We start from the raw sequence: 27,092 nt of genomic DNA, 5'->3' as shown, positions 1-27,092 counted from the left end.
AGTGACTGTAACTAATGGATATAAGGACGTCATGTATTTCGGCATCAATGAGTTCTGCGGCCTCAGGTCCACCACACAGACTAATGGTTTATGTCTCGGCTGAGCCCAGTTGTCTCTGTGTTTACCCCTCTACGGCAATTGCTGCGAAGCCACAAAACTCCTTCTGATCACACGTCTTCCAAGACTCCTCTGAATGACTGAAGGAACGGTAATAAAGCAGCCTACAGAGCAACCTATTGATGACCTGGAAAAAAAACGCTCTGTTTCATTTGGAATTTCCATAGCCTAAATGTGCAAATAACATGGAAATTCTGCAAGAAAGGGGACCCAGTGTCTGACTTCTGAACCTTCTCTAAACATCGTGTATTTATGTGTATGATTTGGTCCAGAAGGCAAAAGTTCACTCCAATTTCTAACACATCCAGCAGGAGCCATCATTGCCGTCTACCGCACTGATGGATGGTTGCAGACAGCAAACACTTGGGCTAATCAGAGGCTTATGATGGGTGTTAGAGGTCGGCGGAGCTCCGGTATATGCATCTCGCATCTTACTCATTCTTATTTTCATCAAATTCTACTATTCTCTATGTGATGAAACTTAAAGAAAACCTATCATAACCTGATCTGACCAATATGTGCCTTGTATCCTGCATTCGTCACCAGTTTTCCCCTCTGTAGCTGCTACTTCTAATTTGCAGTTGCCTCTGAGCTAGTGGGTGGAGAGTAGCTGTTATCATGTCTCCCATACTCAGCACACACAGACATGAGGGATTTCTGCTCCCCTGTCTCTATGTAGCACATGTTTAGAAGTAGCAGAAGCATGAAAGTCATTATATAGCAGTACTGAGCAGTGTAACTGTGAAAGCAGCTTGGGGATGAGATAAACACTATAGACCAGTAGCATGAAGGCCATTATACAGCAATCCTGAGCAATGTAACTGTTAAACAAGCTTGGGGATGAGATAAACACATGCTAGAAACCACTAGCATGGAGGACATTATACAGCAATCCTGAGCAGTGTAGCTTTGAAAGCAGCATGGGGATGAGATAAACTCTATAGACCAGTAGCATGGAGGACATTATACAGCAGTACTGAGCAGTGTAACTGTTAAAGAAGCTTGGGGATGAGATAAACACTTACTAGAAACCAGGAGCATAGAGGAGATTATACAGCAATCCTGAGCAGTGTAGCTGTGAAAGCAGCTTGGGGTTGAGATCAACACTATAGACCAGTAGCATGAAGGCCATTATACAGCAGTCCTGAGCAGTGTATCTGTTAAAGCAGCTTGGGGATGAGATAAGCACTTACTAGAAAACAGTAGCATGGAGGACATTATACAGCAGGACTGAGCAGTGCAACTGTTAAAGAAGCTTGGGGATGAGATAAACACTTACTAGAAACCAGGAGCATGGAGGACATTATACAGCAATCCTGAGCAGTGTAGCTGTGAAAGCAGCTTGGAGATGAGATAAACACTAAAGACCAGTAGCATGAAGGCGATTATACAGCAGTCCTGAGCAGTGTATCTGTTAAAGCAGCTTGGGGATGAGATAAGCACTTACTAGAAAACAGTAGCATGGAGGACATTATACAGCAGTACTGAGCAGTGCAACTGTTAAAGAAGCCTGGGGATGAGATAAACACTTACTAGAAACCAGGAGCATGGAGGACATTATGGACATTATACAGCAATCCTGAGCAATGTAGCTCTGAAGGCAGCTTGGGGATGAGATAAACACTGCAAACCAGTAGCATGAAGGCGATTATACAGCAGTCCTGAGCAGTGTAACTGTTAAAGCAGCTTGGGGATGAGATAAGCACTTACTAGAAAACAGTAGCATGGAGGACATTATGGACATTATACAGCAATTCTGAGCAGTGTAGCTGTGAAAGCAACTTGGGGATGAGATAAACACTGTAAACCAGTAGAATGAAGGATATAGATACAGCAGTCCTGAGGAGTGTAGCTGTGAATGCTGCTTGGGGATGAGATAAACACTTACTAGAAACCAGTAGCATGGAGGACATTGTATAGCAGCACTGAGTAGTGTAGCTATGATAGCAGCTTGGAGATGAGATAAACACGTACTAAAAAGCAGTAACATGGAGGACATTATATGGCAGTACTGAGCAGTGTAGATGTGAATCCAGCACTGAAGTGAGATAAAAAAAAAATTACTAAAAAACAGCAGTAGCATTATACAGCAGCCTGAGCAGTGTAGATGTGAGCTCAGAAATGAGATAAAACACTCCAAGGACATTATACAACAGCTTACTGTAAAGCATCAGCTTGATCTGCCTCTGCCTCTTTCTGCCAGATATGCCACTTATTCGGCCAACAACTATTCATCTGGACACAAACACATTGGATTTGACTATGTAATCTCTAAATATCCCCAAACCCCATCGGTGGCAAACCTGCAGTAGGATAAAATAATCCTTTTTTCCGTTGACATTTGCTGTTGTCTGCACTGACACCCCAAGGTCACGGCTTGCAAAGTTTGAATGGCGGTGCAATGTTACAGCGCTGGGAGCGGTGCCATAGTGGATCTGGGCATGTGCCAAAGATGTGGCCATGTTCCTCTGCCGAAGGTGCGGGTTGGGTCTCCTACAAGTTGCAGACCTAAGCAAGGGATCTATGAAAAGCTGCCTCTCAGGGTGTATGACTTTTTGGGGGAAAAATAGCCACCATCATCTGTGAATTAGGAAACTGCTTCTCAAAAAAAGTTAAGACGGTATTGCTTTTTTTTTTATTATAAATGACTAGACTCCAGTATTGTAGGGGCTGCCGCTATCTACCTCCTGTAGGGTCCCACCCCACCAAACTCCCCTCAATGAATGACATGAAGGCAAAACAGTAATTTTGGATTAATTTGGCCAAAACGGTCTTTATTAGAAACAAATATAACAAGATAAATAATTATTTTTAGGTAAGGAGATTTTTTGAGCTCAAAGAGTCTAGTGGTACCCAAAATTTACAGTTTTTGGCATTACCCACAGCTGCAGCACCTATATTACCGGAAAACCATTGCCATACCATCACACCCTGAAGAGTTCCGAAAGTCCGCCAGGCCAGTACCAAACGCTGCACACAATCCAAGGGTACCATCTACCCGATGGAAACCCCACCACACAATTATTTTGCCACCAACTCCAAGAATCTCCCCAACCGCCAAAGCTGTAATGACCCTGAAAAACAACAAATATCCCCTTCTTCCACCCCAAAAAAACACAATACCTCAAAAATTGCATGGCGAACTGGTCTGCGGGCAGGTGGGACTTTTTCCAGTGCTACCTTCACGTGTTCTGGACACTCAACCCCCCAATCCCATTAATTATAAATATTGTCATCTCTTATGGTCCCACTCCTTGAATCCTATACCCCCTCCCCAATTCTCCATAAAGTAAATAATTTACCCTATAGCTGCGGCGAGTCTTGTGTTACTACGCCTATGGCTCCGCTATGACTCCATTTTAACTTTATTTTTTTTACTCCAGCTAGGGTTAAGACATGTTATACGCTGACTCATTAAAGTCAATATTTGCTCAACTTTTGCATAATTCTCAGAAAATCATGCAAATTTTCTTGTAGCGCCACAACTTTATCACCTGCTCCGACCGCAGAGATAAGAAGGTAATCGGAAATCCGGAACAATCTACAAATTAATTCAGAATGGAACTAGAACTGGAAATGAACACATCTATCCTAAAAGACTTATCTAAATTCAAACATTGAAGTCAGATGCATATCTCCTGACCTCACCCACCGGTCCCGGAGACAACCCTCCGTAATCGGTGGCCAGATGGCCGTCTGTCATCTATTACGGTGGATAATCAGGGCGTTGACTCTCAGAGTGAAAGTAGCCGTAGACTATAGATATCTGCTGGGATTTCCATGCCTGGATCCTCCAACAGTGAACACTTAAGGTCTATGGCAACTTGAAGATCATTCCTATGACATCTCAGAGAAAGAGTTATCAAGCAGGTTGGTTTATAATCTGTCCTAGCCTATTGGTACCAGGGCATAGCTATAGGGGGTGCAGAGGTAGCATTCACTTCTCGGTCTTGGTGCCACTTGAAGCAGATAATGAGCATGCCAATGAAAAATTTTGTCTAAAATTTTTGCCAAAATTTGCAGTAAATTCCTTGCAGATGTGTATCAAAATCTATACTCGCCTCCTTCCCTCGAATCCTTATTTTTATTCCTCTGCCTTCAAGAATATCTTTTGTCCATGTGTCGGCAGCAGATACGTGGGACGTGATCTCGAAGCAGCAGTCGGAGAAGTACAAAGACCATCAAGAAAGCCACCAAAGACTCTGGAAAGATGACAAAAGTGTTTTTATTTTATTTTACAAGTTATTTATTTTCCATAGTGAATTCGCTCCAGAATCTGTGTCATTTGGTTTTACTTTTGCAATTTTTGCTATTCCTGAGTGGACCCCAATTGGGGTCTGTTGTGGTTCTGAAAAATTGACTCAAACCCTATTCTTACGATCTTAGCAAAACTGAAAAGGATGGTGGAGATCCAGATGAAATCTCTTGTCACAAGGTGTCATCATCTTTTTTTTTTTTTTTTTTTAGCCAGGGTGATTTTCAAATTTGCCCAAATTTTCTTGAAGTTTTCCGCGTCTACAATGTAACGAATGATAACACCCAGGTTGTTTTTGTTCCCAACTGCTTGTTTTTGTGAATGGAGCGCCTATGATTAGAAGCTGTTAAAAGAAGGATCTTTGTGGTTTTTGCGGCCGGTACAGTTAACACAAGCAGGAATAACAGTTGTGGTGAAAATACTTCCTCCCCCTCCCGGCCACTTCCACTTCCAACATGAATCTGTTTCCCCCCTGCTCCATTACTTCTTGTGCAGGACGACAATTAAGTAATTGTCCAACCCTTACAGTGAGCGCAGCTCTGTTATCAGCTGGACGTCATTCATGCTCTTAGAAGCGCAGTTTAGATGGGTGGTGCAGATAGAAGTAACCACAATAGCACCATCAGCCGAACAGATGGCTCCTTAAAGTCACAGTTACTCCAAATACCCTTAAGATACGTTAGCGGTGAGGTACAGGTCTATGGGCAGGACTATGCGTCTGGTGGGACCCTGGCTACAGTGATGGGGTTATAGTTGTGTTACTTAAGGTTCTCAGTAACAGCGCCCCTCTCCTAGCATTTATAAGACTGGGGACGTCTTACATAATAGACTGACGTTGCCTAAACTGGCCAATATCGGCAGGATGGGTTGACAGTCTATCATGTATGGGGGTCTCCCGACTCTCACCAGACAAACGATGTTGGTGGAGAGAAAGATCCGGTGTGTTGGATTTCTAACATAGGAGTTGCCAGAGGAGTATAGAGGAGACAGAATAGTCTGGAGCACACAGAGGAGTCTGGAAGGTACAGGGGAGTGTAGAATAGACAAAGGAGTCAGGAGCATATAGAGGGTTCTGGAGCACATAGAAGAGTCTCTGGAGCGCACAGTTTAGTCTGGAGCACATAGAAGTTTCTGGACCAGAAAAAGAAGTCTGGAACACATGGAGCGTTCTGGAGGACATAGACGTGTCTGGAGCACATAGAGAGTTGTAGAGAACATAGAAGAGTCTGGAGCACACAGATTAGTCTAGAGCACATTGAGGGTTCTGGACCAGAAAAAAGAAGTCTAGATCACATAGAGGGTTCTGGACCAGAAAAAAGAAGTCTGGAGCACATAGAGGGTTCTGGAGGACATAGAAGTGTCTGGAGCACATAGAAGACTCTGGAGCAGAAAAAGAAGTCTGGAACACATAGAGGGTTCTGGAGGGCACATTGAGGTTCTGGAACACATGGAGGGTCCAGGAGGACATAGGAGTGTCTGGAGCACATAGAAGACTCTGGAGCAGAAAAAGAAGTCTGGAACACATAGAGGGTTCTGGAGGGCACATTGAGGTTCTGGAGCACATGGAGGGTCCAGGAGGACATAGGAGTGTCTGGAGCACATAGAAGACTCTGGAGCAGAAAAAGAAGTCTGGAACACATAGAGGGTTCTGGAGCACATTAGGGTTCTGGAGCACATGGAGGGTTCAGGAGGACATAGAAGTGTCTGGAGCACATAGAAGACTCTGGAGCAGAAAAAGAAGTCTGGAACACATAGGGGGTTCTGGAGCACATTAGGGTTCTGGAGAACATGGAGGGTTCAGGAGGACATAGGAGTGTCTGGAGCACATAGAAGTTTATAGAGCAGAAAAAGAAGGCTGGAGCACATAGAGGGTTCTAGAGAACATAGAAGAGTCTGGAGCACATAGAAGATTCTGGAGCACATGGAGGGTTGTGGAGGACACAGGTGTCTGGATCACACAGAAGAGTTTGGAGCAAAGGAGTTTACAACACACAGAGGAGTCTGGAAGATGCAGCAGAAAAAAAGATCCAACAGTTGGAGAAGTTGCCAGATTTGACAGAGGTATCGGGAGGAGACAGAGGAGTCTGGAGCAGACAGAAGGGCCTGGCAGAGGTTCCCTCATAATAAACAGAGGAGCGTCCGGCAGAGTTAGGGTCGATAGCTGTCAGCATAATGATATTTTGATCAACAACTATCTAGTGTGTATGGGGGCTTAAGTGTTGTAAGTACTTTGGGGCCCCTCAGGCTCCAGGAACCACGTACAACTTCTACCTCTGAATGGGCATTATTATAATATTTAGCCAAATAGCAGTTTCCTTTTTTTTTGCAATATTGTTTTTTTTATGTTAAAAAAGTAAATATAAAGCTTTTTTACTATTAAAGTAAATATCTTAATGAAATATAATCACATTTTTAAACTAAAAATTGATTTTTTTTTTCCTGCCGTTTTATGACTTTCTATATATACAGTCTTGTTTGATGATTTATTATGTTTTTCGTATATTGTGCACTTTTTATTCTGCATTTCCTTTATTTTCCCTTTTGCTTTACTCCAGTAGTCACATAGACAATGAATGGAGCGGAGTAGCGGAGGGACGGACCCTCACCTTCCACTGAATGGATCTTACGAGTGTGAGAATCCAGAACTGGATTGTTTTTCGCAGTCTCCCCCTCTGCCACTACATTACAATATGAGGAACCATGTAGAGGAAGGACCCCATTTTCTCAGAGACTTGGCAAGAAGTTTCAGACTAGTCAAGACCACAACCTCCAAAAACAAGTCTGTCAGATGACATCATGTCTGTGAATTGCAGTAACGTTGAAGTTAGCAAGGATTCTGCTCTGCTTAGGAATATTTGTGTATTATTCTCGCTCGTATATAGCGCCAACATATTCCGCAGCGCTTGTACAAAGCGAAGAACGCAGATAATATAGGACCACGACACCAAGTGCACAACATCCAATGAAGAAGGGAAAATTCAGCCACATTTTCAGAATTAGTAACATGGGAGCCCGGGGCAATAATTCCTTACCCCATTTAGGGATAATACAAGTTTCCAAAGTTCTCTGTAATTTATGGGCTCCGACCAACGGCAAAGACAACGAGCGAGGGCTGCATCGTACAGGACGGCAGAAGATCCATCTGAGACTCCACTCAGATCTGTGCACTGATTGACAGAATAGTGAGTGCAGCTCTGGAGTATAATACAGGATGTAACTCAGGATCAGTAATGTAATGTATGTACACAGTGACTGCACCAGCAGAATAGTGAGTGCAGCTCTGGAGTATAATACAGGAGGTAACTCAGGATCAGTAATGTAATGTATGTACACAGTGACTGCACCAGCAGAATAGTGAGTGCAGCTCTGGAGTATAATACAGGATGTAACTCAGGATCAGTAATGTAATGTATGTACACAGTGACTGCACCAGCAGAATAGTGAGTGCAGCTCTGGAGTATAATACAGGAGGTAACTCAGGATCAGTAATGTAATGTATGTACACAGTGACTGCACCAGCAGAATAGTGAGTGCAGCTCTGGAGTATAATACAGGATGTAACTCAGGATCAGTAATGTAATGTATGTACACAGTGACTGCACCAGCAGAATAGTGAGTGCAGCTCTGGAGTATAATACAGGAGGTAACTCAGGATCAGTAATGTAATGTATGTACATGTGACGCTCACAGCCCACCCTGGGAAATGGGGTTACTCAGAGCCGGGTCAGTGTAGGTGTTTCAGGGGTTGCAGTCGTGGACGGACCCGTTCCGTGCCCAGGGCCGTCACATTAAAAGATTTAATGGGCTTTCAGAGTTGGTGTTAATCGAGTGGCTGTGTTGACTACGCCACCTGTGGTGTCTGGTGATTCCCCCACCAGCGCTGCGTTCAGTCCTCTGAGGCTGGATGTAGTGGCAGCAGGAGATGATACTACTCCCCACAGGCGGAGCAGGGCCTCAGGGCAGAGGAACAGGAGGACGGGAGTTGTAGTGGGAGATGTGGTGCGGTGTCGTGCGGTGCCGCGTTCCAATAAGAAACCGGAGGCCATAGGGGTAGTCTTCCAATCTTTACTCATGGTAGAATGCACAGCTGCAAGGCTTATCCCTGCTCCTCACGGTGCGCTGCGGCCACCAGAGCCGGGGAGGTCCGACAACCTCCGGGTAGTTCAGGTGCTTTGATCAGGACCCCGCACCAGAGTGTTCCAAGACTTTCCCACTAGGTCCTCTCCTGTCCGTATGTGATGCGTGTGACTCACCCCCTGGGCCGTGGGGCACTCGGATCCGGGCAGTAGGGGAACGATGGGAGTAGTAGTGGCAACCCGGTTCCGTAGCTCAGGGTGGTCAGGCCAGTGGTAGTCCGTTATGTGCTGTTGATTATGTCCGACTACGCCACCCGTGGATTTGCGGTCATTAGGAACCGCCGCTGCAAGGCAGACCGCTGGGGCTGATGATGTATGCAGCTGGGATGGTGTGACTCCCCACGGGAAGAGTGCGGCCCCAGGGCAGTGTAGTGGATGGTGGGAGTGATGGTGGTGAGAGTCCCAGTGCTGATAGTGCTGGAGGAGCAAGGAGCACACAGACGACAGGTTGCAGTCCAGGGTCTTTACTAGAACAGGTAAACTGACCCACAAACTGTCCCGGCTAGGAGGGGACCTAGGTGTCTGAGAGCAATGGGGAAATTGGCCCTGGTCAGGGTGAGGGTGTAGGCCTACCGTGCTTTCTGTGCTCCTTCTGGCTATCTCCTCCTGGTAGGGTAACAGCCCACGTTTCCGAGCTTTCCGTGTATTCTCGCCTGTATGGCCTGCGACGTGGGTTCCTTTCTGCTCCCGGCCTGGTACGGCTTTACTGGTCCCTTCTGTTGTGGCAGAGCCTCCAGGCTTCTTAGGCCAAGGAATATACAGTCCCCTGCGGACTGGTTATCTGCTGTAGGATGTGGAATCCTCCCAGCCTCAGACACCAAAGTCTGGTAAATTAAGTCCTTTATCTGCCAAGACAGGCTCACTTCGCCTCTTGTCTCTAGCTTGTGGCTCTCCTCCTGCCACACTTCCTCTTAGGTGCAATACAACTTTCTGTCCCTGCTCTGCTCTGGGACAAGTCTCAGTCCTGAGACAGGTCGTCCAGTTCTCCCTAACCCTGCCCCCAGTTTCAGCTTTTATAGGGGTGACTCGCCCCCTGGGCCGTGGGGCACTCGGATCCGGGCAATTAGGGAAACGATGGGAGTAGTAGTGGCAACCCGGTTCCGTGGCTCAGGGTGGTCAGGCCAGTGGTAGTCCGTTATGTGTTGTTGATTATGTCCGACTACGCCACCCGTGGATTTGCGGTTATTAGGAACCGCCGCTGCATGCAGACCGCTGGGGCTGATGAGGTGTGCAGCTATGGTAGTGTGACTCCCCACGGGAAGAGTGCGGCCCCAGGGCAGTATAGTGGATGGTGGGAGTGATGGTAGTGAGAGTCCCAGTGCTGATAGTGCTGGAGGAGCAAGGAGCACACAGACAACAGGTTGCAGTCCAGGGTCTTTACTAAACAGGCAAACTGACCCACAAACAGTCCCAGCTAGGAGGGGACCTGGATGTCTGAGAGCAACGGGGAAATTGGCCCTGGTCAGGGTGAGGGTGTAGGCCTACCGTGCTTTCTGCGCTCCTTCTGGCTATCTCCTCTTTATAAGGTAACAGCCCACGTTTCCAAGCTTTCCGTGTATTCTCGCCTGTATGGCCTGCGACGTGGGTTCCTTTCTGCTCCCAGCCTTGTACGGCTTTACTGGTCCCTTCAGTTGTGGCAGGGCCTCCAGGCTTCTTAGGCCAAGGAATGTACAGTCCCTTGCGGACTGGTTCTCTGCTGGGGGATGTGGAATCCTTCCAGCCTCAGACACCAAAGTCTGGTAAATTAAGTCTTTTCTCTGCCAAGACAGGCTCTCTTCGCCTCTTGTCTCTGGCTTGTGGCTCTCTCCTCCTGCCACACTTCCTCTTAGGTGCAGTGCAACTGTCTGTCCCTGCTCTGCTGAGACACGTCTCAGTCCTGAGGCAGGTCATCTGGTTCTCTCTAACCCTGCCCTCAGTACCAGCTTTTATAGGGGCAGCCAGCTCCCCCTACTGGCCTGAGACAGGAGGCATTGCATGCTAATGTTCCCCTGAGTAGAGAACCTCCCCCTTGCTCTCAGACACAGCTTTAATTACACTTGTGGCATCCAGGTCAGGGTGACACAGGGGCAGCCTGCTCCCCCTACTGGCCTGAGACAGGAGGTATTGCATGCTAATGTTCCCCTGACCAGAGAACCTCCCCCTTGCTCTCAGACACAGCTTTATTATATTTGTGGCATCCAGGCCAGGGTAATACATTCCCCCCTAGTAAAATTTAGTACTCCGGGACTAAACAATAAACAAAGATAATATACATGACTATAAAACATTAGTATACATGCGACGCACAGATTGAGTTCTTAAGGTCACAGTGTGGTCTGTGACCGGGTGTCCATATCACCAATACAACGGGGAGCCTTAACCAGGTGGGGGTCTGTCCTACCCCAAGTCCTTTACAGTCTTAGTTCATTCCTGGGTCAGGCTCCAAACGCAGTCCATACAAAGTCCCGGTTATTAAAAGTTCATAACCTTCGAGTCCGTACGGTAACTGCAAGAAACTGAAATACACTATTAATAATCATGCAGCTAACTTGGAAAACAATTCAACATTTAGCAACAGGGTTATTTACAATTTTGAGTGAACACTATATTCTCCAGCGAGCGGGTATCTGCCACTTTGTGCTCCTGGTTGACCTCCTTAACCCACTGTCTGGTGGTGGACCAACCTGGCTTTCCCCACTAGCGTTAGGGGTACAGCTACCAGCTTGATGTACAGGTAGGGCAGGCAGCTGTCTGCGGGTCCTTTGGCTTACCGCAGGCATGGCAGGCTCACTGTCAGCAGAGGGTTGACTCTCCTAGGCTGCTGGTACAGGCTCTTCTGCCTCTGGAACTGCCTGCTCCTCTTCACCTTCCGGCTCTGGTGCAGGTTGTTGCGCAGTCGGTTGCAGGAAATGCAGGACGGGTACCACTATGGCATCGTTTATCCGAATCCAGGACTGAGGGAACTCTCCGAGAACGGAGCTGATCATTTCTTCCTTGTCCTCTGCGGGTTCAAGGTCACTTTGATCCTCTTCTGCACTAAGGAGTTGCTCGGGGCATCTTTTGAGGTGGTCCCTGGAGACGGTACTAGTGGTTTCTCCTCCGTCCTTGGTGATCACGCACACCTTCGGGTTGTCGTGATCAGACTGCAGTACGGTGTAGGGTTCCCTTTCCCACTGGTCGTCCAACTTGTGAAGCCTTCTCTTTCGCTTCAGGACCTGCTCACCAGGTTCTAGGGGACCAGCAGGGGCGTGTTGGTTGAAGAGTTTTTCTTGCCTCTCTCTTACCTGGGCCAGGCTCTTCTCCACACTCTCCTGTACCTTCTTGTACTGCAGTTGCCTTTCCGTATCCCAGTTCGCATCCGGGGAGGTGTCCTCAGGCGTTAGGACTCCCATCTCCAGGTCTACGGGCAGCTTACCTGGTCTGGCTCGCATCAGGTAAGCCGAGGTGCAGTTGGTAGCGTTCACCAGGATATGATTGTATAAGTCTATCAGGTCCGGCAGTTTTTCTGGCCACAGGCTGCGTTCCTCCAGGGGCAACGTCTTCCGGAGATCAATGACTATATTGTTCATCTTCTCACACATCCCGTTGGTTTGTGGGTGGTAAGGCGTTGTCCGAATCTTCTTACAGCCATAGAGGTTGCAGAACTCTTGGAAGATTTCAGCCTCGAACGCTGGACCCTGGTCTGTCAGGACCTGTTCCAGATACCCGTGTGGACGGCAGAAGTATTGATGGAAGGCTCTGGCCGCTGTTTGGGCTGTCAAGTCCTTTACCGGGACCACCACTAGAAAACGGGAATAGTGGTCCATGATTGTCAGGGCGTAGATGTATCCTGACCGGCTGGGAGCCAATTTGACGTGGTCTAGAGCTACCAGCTCAAGAGGCTGCGTGGTGACGATGGGCCTCAAGGGTGTCTTCTGGCTGGCACGGTCCTTCCTCCTTAGGTGACAAGGGCCACAGTCTCTGCACCACTTCTCTACAGCCCCTCTCATGCCGACCCAAAAGAACCGTCCTCTTAGCAAGAACTCCAGTTTCTTCCAACCGAAGTGCCCCGCTCTGTCATGGTAAGCCCCCAGGACCATAGCTGCATCCCGCCTTGGGACCACGACTTGCCAGGTCAGCTCGTGCGTCCGGTGGTTGACGATCCTTCTGCACAGCTTGCCTTCGTAGAGGAACAGCTTGCTCTTCTCTTTCCATAGCTGCTTGGCTTCCTCTGGAGCATCCGGATCTATGCGGGCATCTTCCTGGGTCAGCAGATCTTTCACCAGGCGGACTGCAGGGTCACTATCTTGGGTCTCGGCCCAGCTGTGGTGAGGTAGGGGATTGATCATAACGGTGGTTGGATCTTCCTCCTTCACGCGGTGGGAGTATTGAGCGGCTCCGTACCGGTGAAACACGGGGAGTTCTACCTCCTCCAGCTCTTCTGGGTCTTCGTCACCTTCAGGTAAGTGAGGCATTCTTGATAGGGCGTCCGCGTTGGCATTGGTTTTGCCTGCCCGGTACTTGATCACGAAGTCATAATTCGAGAGACGGGCCATCCACCGCTGTTCCATGGCACCAAGTCTTGCATTGTCTAGGTGAGTTAACGGGTTGTTGTCCGTGTACACCGTGAACTTTGCGGAGGCCAGGTAATGCTTGAAGCGTTCCGTCACGGCCCACACCACCGCCAAGAATTCTAGCTTGAAGGAGCTGTAATTCTCCGGGTTCCTCTCGGTGGGTCTCAGCTTCCGGCTGGCGTACGCGATCACCCTTTCTCTGCCCTGTTGGTTTTGGGACAGTACGGCTCCCAGTCCCACATTACTGGCGTCTGTGTGGAGAATAAAAGGCTGGCCATAGTCAGGGTAGGTCAGGATCTCATCCCCCGTGAGGGCCATCTTCAACTGGCGGAAGGACTCCTCTTCCGGTTTATCCCACTTGAAGGGTGGCTTTTGACTTCTGGACTTAGACTGTCCGATCAGGAGGTCCTGCATAGGAACTGCCATTTTAGTGAACCCGGGGATGAACCTTCGGTAGTAGCCTACCAACCCGAGGAACTGTCTCACCTCTTTGATGTTCGAGGGGCTTGGCCAGCTCTTGATTGCCGTGACCTTGTCAGGGTCGGGGGCCACTCCTTCCGCGCTTACCACGTGCCCTAGGTAGTGGACCTTTGGTTTCAACAGGTGACACTTCGATGGTTTCACCTTCAGGCCATAGCCTGCCAGGGCTTCGAACACGTCGGCCAGGTGCTTTAGATGGTCCTCGTAGGTCTTCGAATAGACGATCACGTACCCACAGTTATTTTAGGGTGACTCTCACGACGGTCAGTGTCCATAATAATTACTCCCTGTGCCGGCAGTTCAACTTTACCAATTTTAATGGTCATCTCCTTGAACCCCATCTGCGGCACGGGTAAGCCATTACTGGCGATAATGCTCAAGTTACTGTCTGGATACTGTGTGATATCAGCATCAGTCCAATACTGCTTAAAGAGTACATAAGGGATAGTGGTTACTTGCGACCCAGTATCCAGCAAGGCGCTCATGGGGATACCGTCCAGCACCACAGGTAAAACCGGGCGCCCCCCAACGTACTTATTACGCCAATTGTAAGGGCCTGGTGACCTTATGCCTGGGGGTTGGCCCTCTGCCCCAGGTTGGACCCGTTTAAATTACAGTACCTGGAAATGTGTCCGGGCTGGTTGCATCGGCGGCAAATGGGCAGTCCATCCTCTGCGTAGCGGTCTTTGGGCCTCCCTCGGAACGACGGGATCCTCCTCTGTCGACGCCACGGGACATCTTCTGGACTTGAAGCCAACTCGATGGGTCTTGACGGGTCCACTTGTAAAGCCTGGACGGTCCTGGTCAACGCCGCGACGCTCCTGGTCAGCTCCTGGACTTGGTGGTGCAGGTCTTTCGACGGGGCTTGGTTCAGGGCCTGTGCGTCAGCCCCCACAGAGTCCATAGAGGAGGGCGCCGCCTCCTGGTGGTAGGTGAGAGCAGGGCACCGGGGGTTTATAGCGCCACTTGTTGCGGGTTCACGGAGTACCCTTATGGCCCTGTCCTTGAATTGGGCAAAGGTCAGGTCAGGGTTCTGAAAGAACATGAGGCGCCGTTTGGCCCTGTGGGCGCTAGACAGCAGACCTTCTATGAATTGTTCTGTTAGCAGCTTATCCGTTTCCTGCACACTGCCAGGGTCAGTTTGTTGGATAGCCCTCAAGGCTTCCTGCAGATTTAGGGCATATTCTCTGATGCTGTCCTGTGCCCGCTGCTTACATTCATAGAACCTCATTTTAATTTCAGCGGAGGTACGTGTGTCAAAGGTACCCCGCAGCCGGGCCAGAATACCCTTTATGGTCCTTTTCTCCTCAGCGGGCCACGACTTTACCTCCCTTTGGGCTGCGCCAGTTAACTGCCCTGTCAGTATGCTAACCTTCGGTTCCTCTGTCAGGGGGTAGACTTGGAACAAACTGTACAGCCTTTCCTTAAAGTCAGTTAGGGCATGGGGCTCCCCTGAATACTTAGGCAGCCAGGCCGCTCCAGGGATGTAGGGCAGGGAAAATGGCATCACCGCTGCTGCAGCTGAACTGGTGGTAGTGGGCGCCTCCGTGTCTGACATCTTCCTCCCCCCTAGTTAAGCGCGGCCTACCTTCCGACGATCCTCTTCTGTAGGCCGCGGCTCCGCTGATGCTGCTCTGGACGAGGACCTTGTGTCGCGTCCTGGTGACGTCAGCGTCGCTCTCTCTCCCTTCCAGGACCTTGCGCAGCGTCGGTGCGTGGGGTGGAGCTTCGGGTCTTGCGCCGTTTGGACGTCCACGCCCCTCTTCTTCCCGCGCGGCGTCCGAAGATGGCGTCCGAAGGCGGGAAAGCGGCTGAAGATGGCGGGAACCGACGGAAGATGGCGGGAGACGGCTGGAAATAGCGGGAAACGGCTCCGGATGGCGGGAAACCTCTATTCAGGTACGTGTACAGTCTCTTTCAGGCACGCAATACCCGTTTGTGGCGGGTTGGTTACTATCCTGCCGACTACACCAAAGCTGACTCGCCCCCTGGGCCTTGGGGCACTCGGATCCGGGCAGTAGGGGAACGATGGGAGTAGTAGTGGCAACCCGGTTCCGTGGCTCACAGTGGTCAGGCCAGTGGTAGTCCGTTATGTGCTGTTGATTATGTCCGACTACGCCACCCGTGGATTTGCGGTCATTAGGAACCGCCGCTGCAAGGCAGACCGCTGGGGCTGATGATGTATGCAGCTGGGATGATGTGACTCCCCACGGGAAGAGTGCGGCCCCAGGGCAGTGTAGTGGATGGTGGGAGTGATGGTGGTGAGAGTCCCAGTGCTGATAGTGCTGCAGGAGCAAGGAGCACACAGACGACAGGTTGCAGTCCAGGGTCTTTACTAGAACAGGTAAACTGACCCACAAACAGTCCCGGCTAGGAGGGGACCTGGATGTCTGAGAGCAATGGGGAAATTGGCCCTGGTCAGGGTGAGGGTGTAGGCCTACCGTGCTCTCTGTGCTCCTTCTGGCTATCTCCTCCTGGTAGGGTAACAGCCCACGTTTCCGAGCTCACCGTGTATTCTCGCCTGTATGGCCTGCGACGTGGGTTCCTTTCTGCTCCCGGCCTGGTACGGCTTTACTGGTCCCTTCTGTTGTGGCAGAGCCTCCAGGCTTCTTAGGCCAAGGAATATACAGTCCCCTGCGGACTGGTTATCTGCTGTAGGATGTGGAATCCTCCCAGCCTCAGACACAAAAGTCTGGTAAATTAAGTCCTTTATCTGCCAAGACAGGCTCACTTCGCCTCTTGTCTCAAGCTTGTGGCTCTCCTCCTGCCACACTTCCTCTTAGGTTCTCCCTAACCCTGCCCCCAGTTCCAGCTTTTATAGGGGCAGCCTGCTCCCCCTACTGGCCTGGGACAGGAGGTGCTGTATGCTAATGTTCCCCTGACCAGAGAACCTCCCCCTTGCTCTCAGACACAGCTTTATTATATTTGTGGCATCCAGGCCAGGGTGACACACGTGTACTAAGGCCGGGTTTCCCTCTGGACTATGCACAGAACAAGGGTACGGGTGGCGACTCCGCTCCGTCCGTTACCCGGTGGGATCCCCTGAGCCTCCGGGCTTCTCCGACTAAGACTTGAAGTGACAGAGTCAGATATCGGTGGCCAGTACCCCTCTTGCAGCCGGAATCCCTCTGACTAGGCCAGAATAGTGGGGACAGGTGGCGTATGCCGCTCCGTCTGTATCCCCCTGGGATCCTTTTGCCTGTGGAGCTTGACTCCTCTGCTCCCCTCCTGGCCTTCTTGGGCAGGGACCTTGACCGGGTAGAGACAGCCGTTAACTCTGACCCGCTCCTCGCCTCAAGGCCAGAGAACGAGGACCGTGTATCTTCAATCAGCTGCAGGTTTACACAGAAAGCCACGTTCAGTGATGAAGATCACAATCAAAAGACCATGAGCCCAAGATGGCTGTTTATTAAATATGAATTTTTGTTGTGTAACCTAAGTGTGTGTCCTCCACCCTCACCCACTACTAGGTTCCCCCTTACTTTTGGTTCCCCCATCTCCACTTATCCCGGCTGGGGCAGCACCCTGGTGCCTATAAGCCCCCCTCAGGTGGGAGAGGTGTAGTGATGAATGCAGAGGTGGGGTCCTGTCAGCCGCACCATCCTTACCTCGAAGGAGAGATACCACACCTCATTAAAGAGATGCAGTGCCCCTGTGGCGACCGAACCCCCAGGGGCGCCACATACACAGTGACTGCACCAGCAGAATAGTGAGTGCAGCTCTGGAGTATAATACAGGAGGTAACTCAGGATCAGTAATGTAATGTATGTACACAGTGACTGCACCAGCAGAATAGTGAGTGCAGCTCTGGAGTATAATACAGGAGGTAACTCAGGATCAGTAATGTAATGTATGTACACAGTGACTGCACCAGCAGAATAGTGAGTACAGCTCTGGAGTATAATACAGGAGGTAACTCAGGATCAGTAATGTAATGTATGTACACAGTGACTGCACCAGCAGAATAGTGAGTGCAGCTCTGGAGTATAATACAGGAGGTAACTCAGGATCAGTAATGTAATGTATGTACACAGTGACTGCACCAGCAGCATACTGGGTGCAGCTCTGATCAGCTGCTAGTCAGTGTGGTGATTGCGGGTGTGGTGGCTGCAGATCCTGCTGTGAGCTCCTGATCTCTGAGAAACCAACACCTCTCCATCTGGGGACCTGCTTTCTCTCTTTCCCAGGGAGGGAGCGGGTTTCTGGGATGAGTGAAGGAGCCAAGTCCCAGGCTTCTGCTTCCCGAACCAGGCTGGCGGGGGGCAGAAGAAACCAGCAACCGGCCTGCACATCAGAGGACTCGGGGGTGAGACGCTGCACCAGGAGTCGCAGCAATGTGGCTCCTACTCCCCCCGGGATTGTGGAGACCCCCAGAAGCCGCAAGGCTTCCAGCATGGAGGAAAAGCCTGACAGCGGCGTGCAAGATGGCGCTCCTTCCGGAGGAAAGCTGAGTGCTCACGGAGGTGAGGCCGACCTCCCTGAGGGGGAATGGGCGCTGCAGGGACCCCGGGAGTCTGTGTCCACCTATGCCTCCTGGGTCATGATCCGCCTCCGTGAGTATGAAGATGCCAGTAAGCTCATCAGGAGGCTCCGGGAGGAGCTGCGCTGCACAAGCGCCAAAGCTGCGGGGGCCTCCAAACCAAGGAAGGCAAAACTCCAAGCCGAGGTAAAAAGACTGAGCAGTGAAATTCAACGCCTGGAACTTAGGAAAGCCACCATCAGGGAGCAGAGTGGTCCTTTCAACCCTCCCAACTGACCTATCCATCATAGTCAATGGCTGCCCACTCTCCCCAGTCCCTCAAGCTCGCTGCCTCGGGGTAACCCTGGACTCGGAACTCTCCTTCAAACCACATATCCAAGCCCTTTCCACTTCCTGCCGACTCCAACTTAAAAATATCTCCCGGATCCGCACATTCCTAAACCATGAATCTGCAAAAACACTAGTGCACGCCCTCATCATCTCCCGCCTTGACTACTGCAACCTCCTGCTCTGTGGCCTCCCCTCTAACACTCTCGCACCCCTCCAATCTATCATAAACTCTGCTGCTCGACTAATCAACCTGTCCCACCGCTATTCCCCGGCCTCTCCTCTCTGTCAATCTCTTCACTGGCTCCCCATTGCTCAGAGACTCCAGTTCAAAACCCTAACCATGACATACAAAGCCATTCACAACCTGTCTCCTCCATATATCTCCGACCTAGTCTCCCGGTACATACCTGCACGCAACCTCCGATCCTCACAAGATCTCCTGCTCTACTCCCCTCTTATCTCCTCCTCCCACAACCGTATACAAGATTTCTCCCGTGCTTCCGCCCTACTCTGGAACTCTCTACCCCAACGTATCAGACTCTCGCCTACCGTGGAAACCTTCAAAAGGAACCTGAAGACCCACCTCTTCCGACAAGCCTACAACCTGCAGTAACCACCGCTCCACCATACCGCTGCACGACCAGCTCTACCCTCACCTACTGTATCCTCACCCATCCCTCGTAGATTGTGAGCCCTCGCGGGCAGGGTCCTCGCTCCGCCTGTACCAGTCGCTGTCACATTGTGTTCAAGATTATTGAAATTGTTCTTGTATTATACCCCCTTTTTCACATGTAAAGCGCCATGGAATAAATGGCGCTATAATAATAAATAATAATAATAATAATAATAATAAATGAAGACCGCTACAGAGAAATGGCTGATACCAGAGAGCAAAGGCAGATAGGGCTGCAGCCAGCCTGAGAGCCAGGTGGATGATGAGAGTGATGATGACTAGCAGCAAGCCCCACCTGGCAGCCTGCAAAGTCACCCGCAGGCCACGTGCAGCGAGCTCCCTGCAGGACAGGCGACAGTGACATCCGGTCGCAGTTCTGCCGGCTCTGGGGAGGACAGTGACAGCAGCGGCCAGGGAGGGGCGCTAATGGCGGAGATTAAGCTCCTGGAGTCCCCAGTGTGCCTCCAAAACTTCCATCTTGGTGACGATCTACCAGAAGAGGCACCTGGGGGCCATAAAAAGGCAAAGAAGACCAAGCCAAAGCTGCAGGAAGCGGTAAGATACGTATATGCCCCCCTCCCTGTACCCCCTGAGTCGGCGGCAGGCTCAGCTCGCTGTATAAGCCCCGTTGCCCAGCCCAGCCCGGGTTCTGCTGTGGATCCGGTGCAAAGGCGCGGGGAGATTACAGAGCGCGGTAGTGAGGCGCAGAGCTCCGTCTCTGCTTGTAGTAGTGGGGACGTAGCAGGAGGTGCATCAGCCGAGAGGCTGGACAGTGAGGGCGGCCCGGCGGCGGGCGTTCCATCAGGCCACGATGCTGTGGTGCGCTCCTCAGTGGGAGGGGGGAGCAGCCCGGTGTCGGGGGCAGCTCCGGTAGCCTCGGCGCCTCTGAATGCTGTTGCCGCTGATCACTTAGTTGAGAAGCGGCGGCAGTGTGAGGGGGCAGTTGGGGCTGAGCGTTCCGGTCCTCCCATGAAAGTGCTATTTTGTGTTGGCGTCGCTGGTCCGGAAGATCCTGATGCTAAAGATCAGCGGCGCCTAACTGCAGCTAGAGATCAGCGGCACATTATACCAAATGCCAAACAGCGGAAATTACCGACCGATGATGTGGAGGGCACACATAAGACCGGGGGTGAGGTCGCCTCCAGTTCTATGGAGGTGACTGAGCCCCTTGTGCCTGATGCGGAGGTCAAAAGGTCATCCACCATTGTTACTGGTCCAGCAGGAATGAATGTGGTGGTGGAGGTGAATGAGGATAATTCATTGTCTAGTGGTGTGGTTGCTGGTTTGGTGGAGGGTGAGATGGAGGTGGGTAATGGTGATACTGTTGGGGCTGATGTGGTCACTGGTCCGGTTGCCCCCCCGGGGGTGGCAACACCTGTCCAGAGTTATGCCAGTGTCACCTCCGGGGCAAATAGGGCATCCTCCTCGTCTCCGGGCTTTGGGGACGGCATGTTGCAACGGCGCCTTCTGGAGGCTCTAAAGAAGGGGGAGAGATCACTAATGGTAGAGAGTCGAGAGGTTGATCTATCCTTCTGGATAGAGAGGCATGGCCTCGGGGCCTTCCGAGAGCAAAAAGGGGGAGATACAGTGTGGTCCCTCCCAACAGCCGGGCCAGGCAGTGTGCGTAGGAATGTGGTCCGTCTTCGGTGGAGGGGCAGTGATGCATGTCCGCCAAGGTCTAAAGTTGTGGAGCTCCTGCTGAGGATGGGCTTCAAGGCGATTGACATCTACGCCTTGATACATCCCTATTCCACACCTGAGTTTGATGTCAGCTTTGTTCGGCCGGAGGGGCTTGAGCTCTTCTGGGCGAATTATGAGTTGGCAAAAAATGAGCCCGGCTGGCGAGACTTTGCCGTTCAGGCAGTGTCTCGCCAAAACCAGATCAAGAAAGTGACCGTGATGACTCGTAACGAGTCGCTTTCTTGCTATGACATCATGACGTGGCTTGGTCGGTATGGAGAGGTGGTGGAGATGCCAAAGAAAAACCGCGACGAGTTTGGTATCTGGTCAGGGGCCTGGACGTTTATGGTAAAACTTAAGCGTTCAGGTGGTACGGTTGCCCACATTCCATCGTCTGCCTTCCTGGGTAGGGATCGTATCCTGGTCTTCTACCAGGGGCAACCGAAGCTCTGTCACAGGTGCGGCGACCCCACACACTTCAGTGCAAACTGCACCGTGCAGAAATGCGCGTTGTGTGGGGGTGTCGGCCATCTTGCCGCCTCTTGTGTGGAGATTAGGTGCCACCTGTGTGGTGAGTTAGGCCACCCATTCAGCCGTTGTCCTCGCTCCTTTGCTAATGCAGTCGAGACCCCGGTGGGAGTAAGCCGTGAGGCCGATTCTGCTGGAGAGGGGACTAGCAGGGGTGGGGGAGCTGAGGGGCCAGGGAAGAAAAGCAATAAAAAGACGCCTGCCCAGCTGAGGCGTCTAGACAAGCGCAGACAGGAGAGGGAGCGGGGCGAGCCCCAGACTACTGGGGCAGCCCCTGTCCTGGATGTCAGTGTTGCTGCTGAGGCCCCGAGGGATGATGAGTTGGATGAGGAGGTCAGGAGGATCCACAGGGAGGAAACTGCCTCTGCTTCAGAATCCTCCCATTATGAAAGTATGGATGAGGATAATAAGCGGTGGCTAGAGCACAAGCGTAAGCTCGGCACCAAAAAGAAGAGAAACAAGGGAGATAAAACATCTTCTCCCGCTCTGACCAAGGTACCTAAGGAAGGTAAAACCGACTCCCCTCTAGTTGGTCTTTCTAACCGGTTCCAAGCCCTTGATAACATCTCTTCCTTTGAGGAGGAGGCTGAGGGTGAGGTTCCAGCTTCAGCGGAGCTTACAGGGGGCGCCGAGTCTCCTTCTCCTGGGGATGCAAGGTCCTTGGGGGGAGGGACTGGCCCAGAGTCCGGAGACGAGGACGAAAAAAGAAGGAAAAATGTGGGAATGGACACCTCTGTGTCATTAAAGAGGGGGAAGGATTCCTCCTCTGAGGCAGAGGATAAGGGGAGTGGGAAGAAGAAAGCCATCTAACTCAATCACCAATGATGGCGGTACCCACTCCGTTGACGCTGGCGTCCATTAATGTCGCCAGCATTAAGTCAAACATGGCTAGATTTGCGGCCTTTGATTTTCTCAGCCGGGTTGAAGCTGACATTTTCTTTTTGCAAGAGACCAGGCTGCCAAATATGGCAGAGGTGTTTATAGCTAAGAGGGAGTGGAGACTCGGGCCCTCCTATTGGTCTCTTGCGGCCGAGCCGTATAGCGGAGTGGCGGTCCTTTTTACCGCACCGGTAGAATGCCGACGGGTTATTGAGTTAGAAATGGGGAGGTGCCTGATATTAGATGTCCTCATGAAGGGACAAGAGCTTCGGCTCATTAACATCTATGGTCCCCAATCTAAATGGGACCGGAAGTGTCTCTTTATGAGGATCAAGCCCTTCCTTTTTACGAGTCGGCAGGTCGTCTTTGGAGGGGACTTCAACACTGTCACGAGGCCCCGGGATAGAGGAGGTTCCAGAGACAAGCTGACTTATGATAGCGTCGCCCTTAATAGTATAGCTAGTGAGGCTCGCCTGGTGGATGTCCACATCCGGCACACCGCAGGCCACGAGGGGTTCACCTATCATAGAGGTAACTGTAGGTCCAGGATAGACAGGTTTTATTTAAAAGAGGAAGCCGTCTCTTCAGCAGTATCTGTTGTTGAGGTGGAGTTCTCCGATCACTGTTTGATTTTGTTTTCCCTGAATGTTACAGAGACCCCCCGGATGGGAAGAGGCTTTTGGAGGCTCAATTCGTCTCTCTTGGAAGAAGCGGAGATAAGACAGTCCTTTGAGGATTTTCTTCAGAGCCAGGTACCCTTACTGGATCTTTGTAGTAGTAAGTCAGAGTGGTGGGAGATGTTTAAGAAAAGGGTGGCGAGATTCTTCCGCCAGCTCTCGAGCCTCAGGAGCCTGGACAGGTACCGCCTGTATCAGGGCCTGAGGAGGAAACTCGAGCATCTTGTCTCAACTGGAGGTAGCCGCGAGGAGATCTCCAGAGTGAAATCTTTGCTAATGAGGTGTCAGTATGATAGACACGCATCTTTGGTTTTTGAGAGGGATTACGGGAAGTACCGCTCGCCTGACCCTTATAGAAACTGCAAGATGTCAGTGAATAGTAAAGTTGTTACAGGACTGGTTGACACTGCGGGGTCCCTGAAAAGATCCAGATCAGGGATTCTGGAGGTCGTCAGATCCTTCTTCTCGCACCTCTTGGGGAAGAGGGATCTGGATTGGGATGAGATGTCGGCTTTTCTGGCTGAAGCCGTCCCCGAACCAGGGGTAGACCCCTCTCTTGGCGTTTTGACAGAGATGATCAGGGAAGAGGAAGTTAAGTTGGCGATTGAAGGGCTTGCCCTGAAGAAATCTCCCGGTCCGGATAGCTTAACATCTGAATTCTATAAGACCTTTAAGGACGCCTTGGTTTCCCTCTTGACTGAGGTATTCAATGAGTGTCTTTCCTTGGGCACTCTGCCAAAGTCAATGAGGAGGTCTGCCCTGATCATCTTGTCAAAGGGTAAGGACCCATCTTGCATTGAGAATTGGCGTCCCATAGCGCTTCTCAATGCAGACAGGAAGGTTTTGGCAAAGGTGCTGTTTAATCGGCTGGTGAAATTTGCACCCCAGCTCCTTTCGGGGGCCCAGCATTGCTCTGTTCCGGGCCGCAGTACAATTAGTGCTGTACTCTGTGTCCGAGAGGCGGTGGAGCAGGGTAGGGCTGGCCACTGGAAGGGGTACATGCTGTCATTGGACCAGGCAAAAGCGTTTGATCAGGTTAATCATGAGTACCTCTGGTCTGTCCTTCTGAGGTATGGCCTGCCGGGGGGGTTTGTTGATTGGCTTAAGACCTTGTACTCTGGGGCAGAGAGTTTCCCGTTGTGAACGGTTGGATTGGCAGCTCTTTTGAGGTTGGGTGTGGTGTTCGCCAGGGTTGTCCCTTGAGCCCGCTACTGTACGTGTTTGCGATTGACCCACTTCTTAGGAGGGTGGAGCGTGGACCGTTGGCTGGGATCGGGATGGACCGGGCAGCACCGGAAGCCACTCTGAGAGTGGTGGCGTATGCCGATGACGTCACCGTTTTTGTTTCCTCTGATGGGGAGGCAGAATGGCTGATGTCAGAGGTAAATCGCTACTCGGAGGCATCCGGGTCTAAGATCAACCGGGATAAGTGTGAGAGTCTCTGGCTGGGAGGAGGAGATCCTGGTTTTGATCTCCCGGACACCCTTCCAGAACCCAAAGTCTCTGCAAAAGTTCTTGGCATCGAATTTGGCCAGGGGGATTACCCCAAACAAAATTGGGACAGCAGGCTAGAGATCGCCACTCAGAAGGTGAACCAATGGAAGGGTTGGTCTTTGACCCTAAGGGAAAGGGTAAACCTGATCAAAACTTACCTGCTCCCTTTGCTGATCTATCTGGGAAGTGTGTGCATCTTGCCAGAGCCTCTCTGGACTCGGGTCTACAGTTTGTTCTTTCAACTGTTATGGAGGAATAGACTGAACCTGGTCAAGAGGGAGGTTACTTACCGTACGAGGAGACTAGGAGGGTTGGGTATGGTCAACCCTGTGGTATTCCTTGTGAATACCTTCATTAAGATCAATATTGCAAACCTCTGGAAAGAGAGGGCTCCTCCGTGGGTATTCTCCTGTAAGGGATGGTTTCAGCCTTTCTTCGAGGAATGGGAGACAGGAGGGCAAGTGAAGGATCTCCGCACACCGCATTTACATCTCCCGGCTTACGCTACCGTGGTTCTGAAGGTAATTCGCCGGTGGGGTCTGGGAATGTGGGAGGTCAGGACTCTGCCATGGAAGCTCCTTGACAAAAGGGTTCTGTTGACCCATTTTCAGAGGCCTCTGGCGCTCAGGGATTGCCCAAGTCGGGATCTTGGGGTGGGTCTGCATCTTTTGAATTCTATCAGGATCCCCTCGAAGGTTTGGGACTTGGCTTGGCGCTGCTTCCATGGGAAACTGTGTGTGAGGGACAATCTGAAGTGTAGGAGCTCTGAGGACAGGAACTGTCCTCGGGAGCATTGTGGTACCATGCTTGAAAGCATGGACCACTTCCTGCTTCATTGTCCCTTTAACACAGAGGTGTACAACAGGGTGGGCGCCTCCATTGGCTGGCCCCGGCTGGCCGGTCTCTCTTATGCGGAATGGGCCTATGGAGCATTCGGGGACCTGGGTGGTCGGGACCGCTGCACCTTATTTCTAGTTAGCGCAGTGGTTAGGTATCACACGTGGAACGCACGGTGCTTAGTATCGACGCAGCGGAAAATCCTCCCAGTGGACGATGTGTTTAGGACCATACTCGGTGACCTGGTGAAGGTGCGTTCTCTGGAGTATGAGAGACTGGGTACACGGAGGGCCGCTCTCCTCTGGAGGGGCTTTTCTTTTAGTGTGCCCTAGTCTGGTCATCTCCTCTCCTGGTGGTGGGCTGCTGCTGACACCATAGATTTTTGTTTTATTGATCAGTAGACAGTGATGTAGGGCTGCAGGCACCGAACTTGGGCTTTGTCAGTTGTGGTTATTGTATTGTTTGTTTCTGTATATATTGTATATATGGGTTTGGGTGTAGGTGTTAGGTTGGGTGGAGGGAAAAGGGGGGAGGTGGGTTCATCTTGTGGGACACTGGTTATTTGGGTGAAAAACTGGCACTGCCTGATCTGTCCTATGGACGTTGGACTGAGGCATGAGGCGCAGGACCAGCTCTCAGGTCAGTGCCGGGGAGGGACTGGTGGGCTCGAGTGTGGGGGGTTTTGTTTTGTCTTGTATATATTTGTATAGTTAGTATTTATTTTATTTTATTTATTTAAAAAAAAAAAAAAAAAAAAAAGAAAGGATATATTAGTATGTATATAATTTGTCAGTTATTGTTTATTATATTGTTATTATTTGTTTGGTAACCGGACCAGATGTCATGGTGTAGGTAGTTATTATTGTGTATATATGTATAATATGTGTGTGAGGAGAGAGGGAGCGGCTGGACCAGTTCATTACATTGTTTATTTTCTGGTTATTAATTTTGTTATGTTTCTGTTATTATTATTGTTATGTTTTTCATTTTTATAATAAAAAGATCTACAAGATGTAACCCAGGATCAGTAATGTATGTACACAGTGACTGCACCAGCAGAATAGTGAGTGCAGCTCTGGAGGATAATACAGGATGTAACTCAGGATCAGTAATGTAATGTATGTACACAGTGACTGCACCAGCAGAATAGTGAGTGCAGCTCTGGAGTATAATACAGGATGTAACTCAGGATCAGTAATGTATGTACACAGTGACTGCACAAGCAGAATAGTGAGTGCAGCTCTGGAGTATAATACAGGATGTAACTCAGGGTCAGTAATGTAATGTATGTACACAGTGACTGCACCAGCAGAATAGTGAGTGCAGCTCTGGAGTATAATACAGGAGGTAACTCAGGATCAGTAACGTATGTACACAGTGACTGCACCAGCAGAATAGTGAGTGCAGCTCTGGAGTATAATACAGGAGGTAACTCAGGATCAGTAATGTAATGTATGTACACAGTGACTGCACCAGCAGAATAGTGAGTGCAGCTCTGGAGTATAATACAGGAGGTAACTCAGGATCAGTAACGTATGTACACAGTGACTGCACCAGCAGAATAGTGAGTGCAGCTCTGGAGTATAATGCAGGAAGTAACTCAGGATCAGTAATGTAATGTATGTACACAGTGACTGCACCAGCAGAATAGCGAGTGCAGCTCTGGAGTATAATACAGGATGTAACTCAGGATCAGTAATGTAATTTATTTTCAATGTTTGTCCTCTTTTTATATGAACTGTAAGATGCAGTTGTGAGGATGGACATTATCTTTAGGGCAAGGTAAGAAGCTGTATGGAGTGGCACAGATCTCTATGGCTCTCTTCTGTGGAGTATTTGGATCTCTCCTTGATGTCATATTTGGTGAAATACAATAAATCTCTGGATGCTGTAGTATAATGGGGGCTTTCAGAGGAGCCCTGTGGCCCCACAATCCTCTGTCTGCCGTATTACAGCTCTGTATATCTTGGGGGGTGCACACTTTTACATGCTGG

Source organism: Phyllobates terribilis, unplaced genomic scaffold (genome assembly GCF_046119375.1).
Source record: "Phyllobates terribilis strain yellow unplaced genomic scaffold, ASM4611937v1 Scaffold_13__5_contigs__length_258822181, whole genome shotgun sequence".
Taxonomy (NCBI): domain Eukaryota; kingdom Metazoa; phylum Chordata; class Amphibia; order Anura; family Dendrobatidae; genus Phyllobates; species Phyllobates terribilis.
This window is presented reverse-complemented; position numbering follows the sequence as displayed.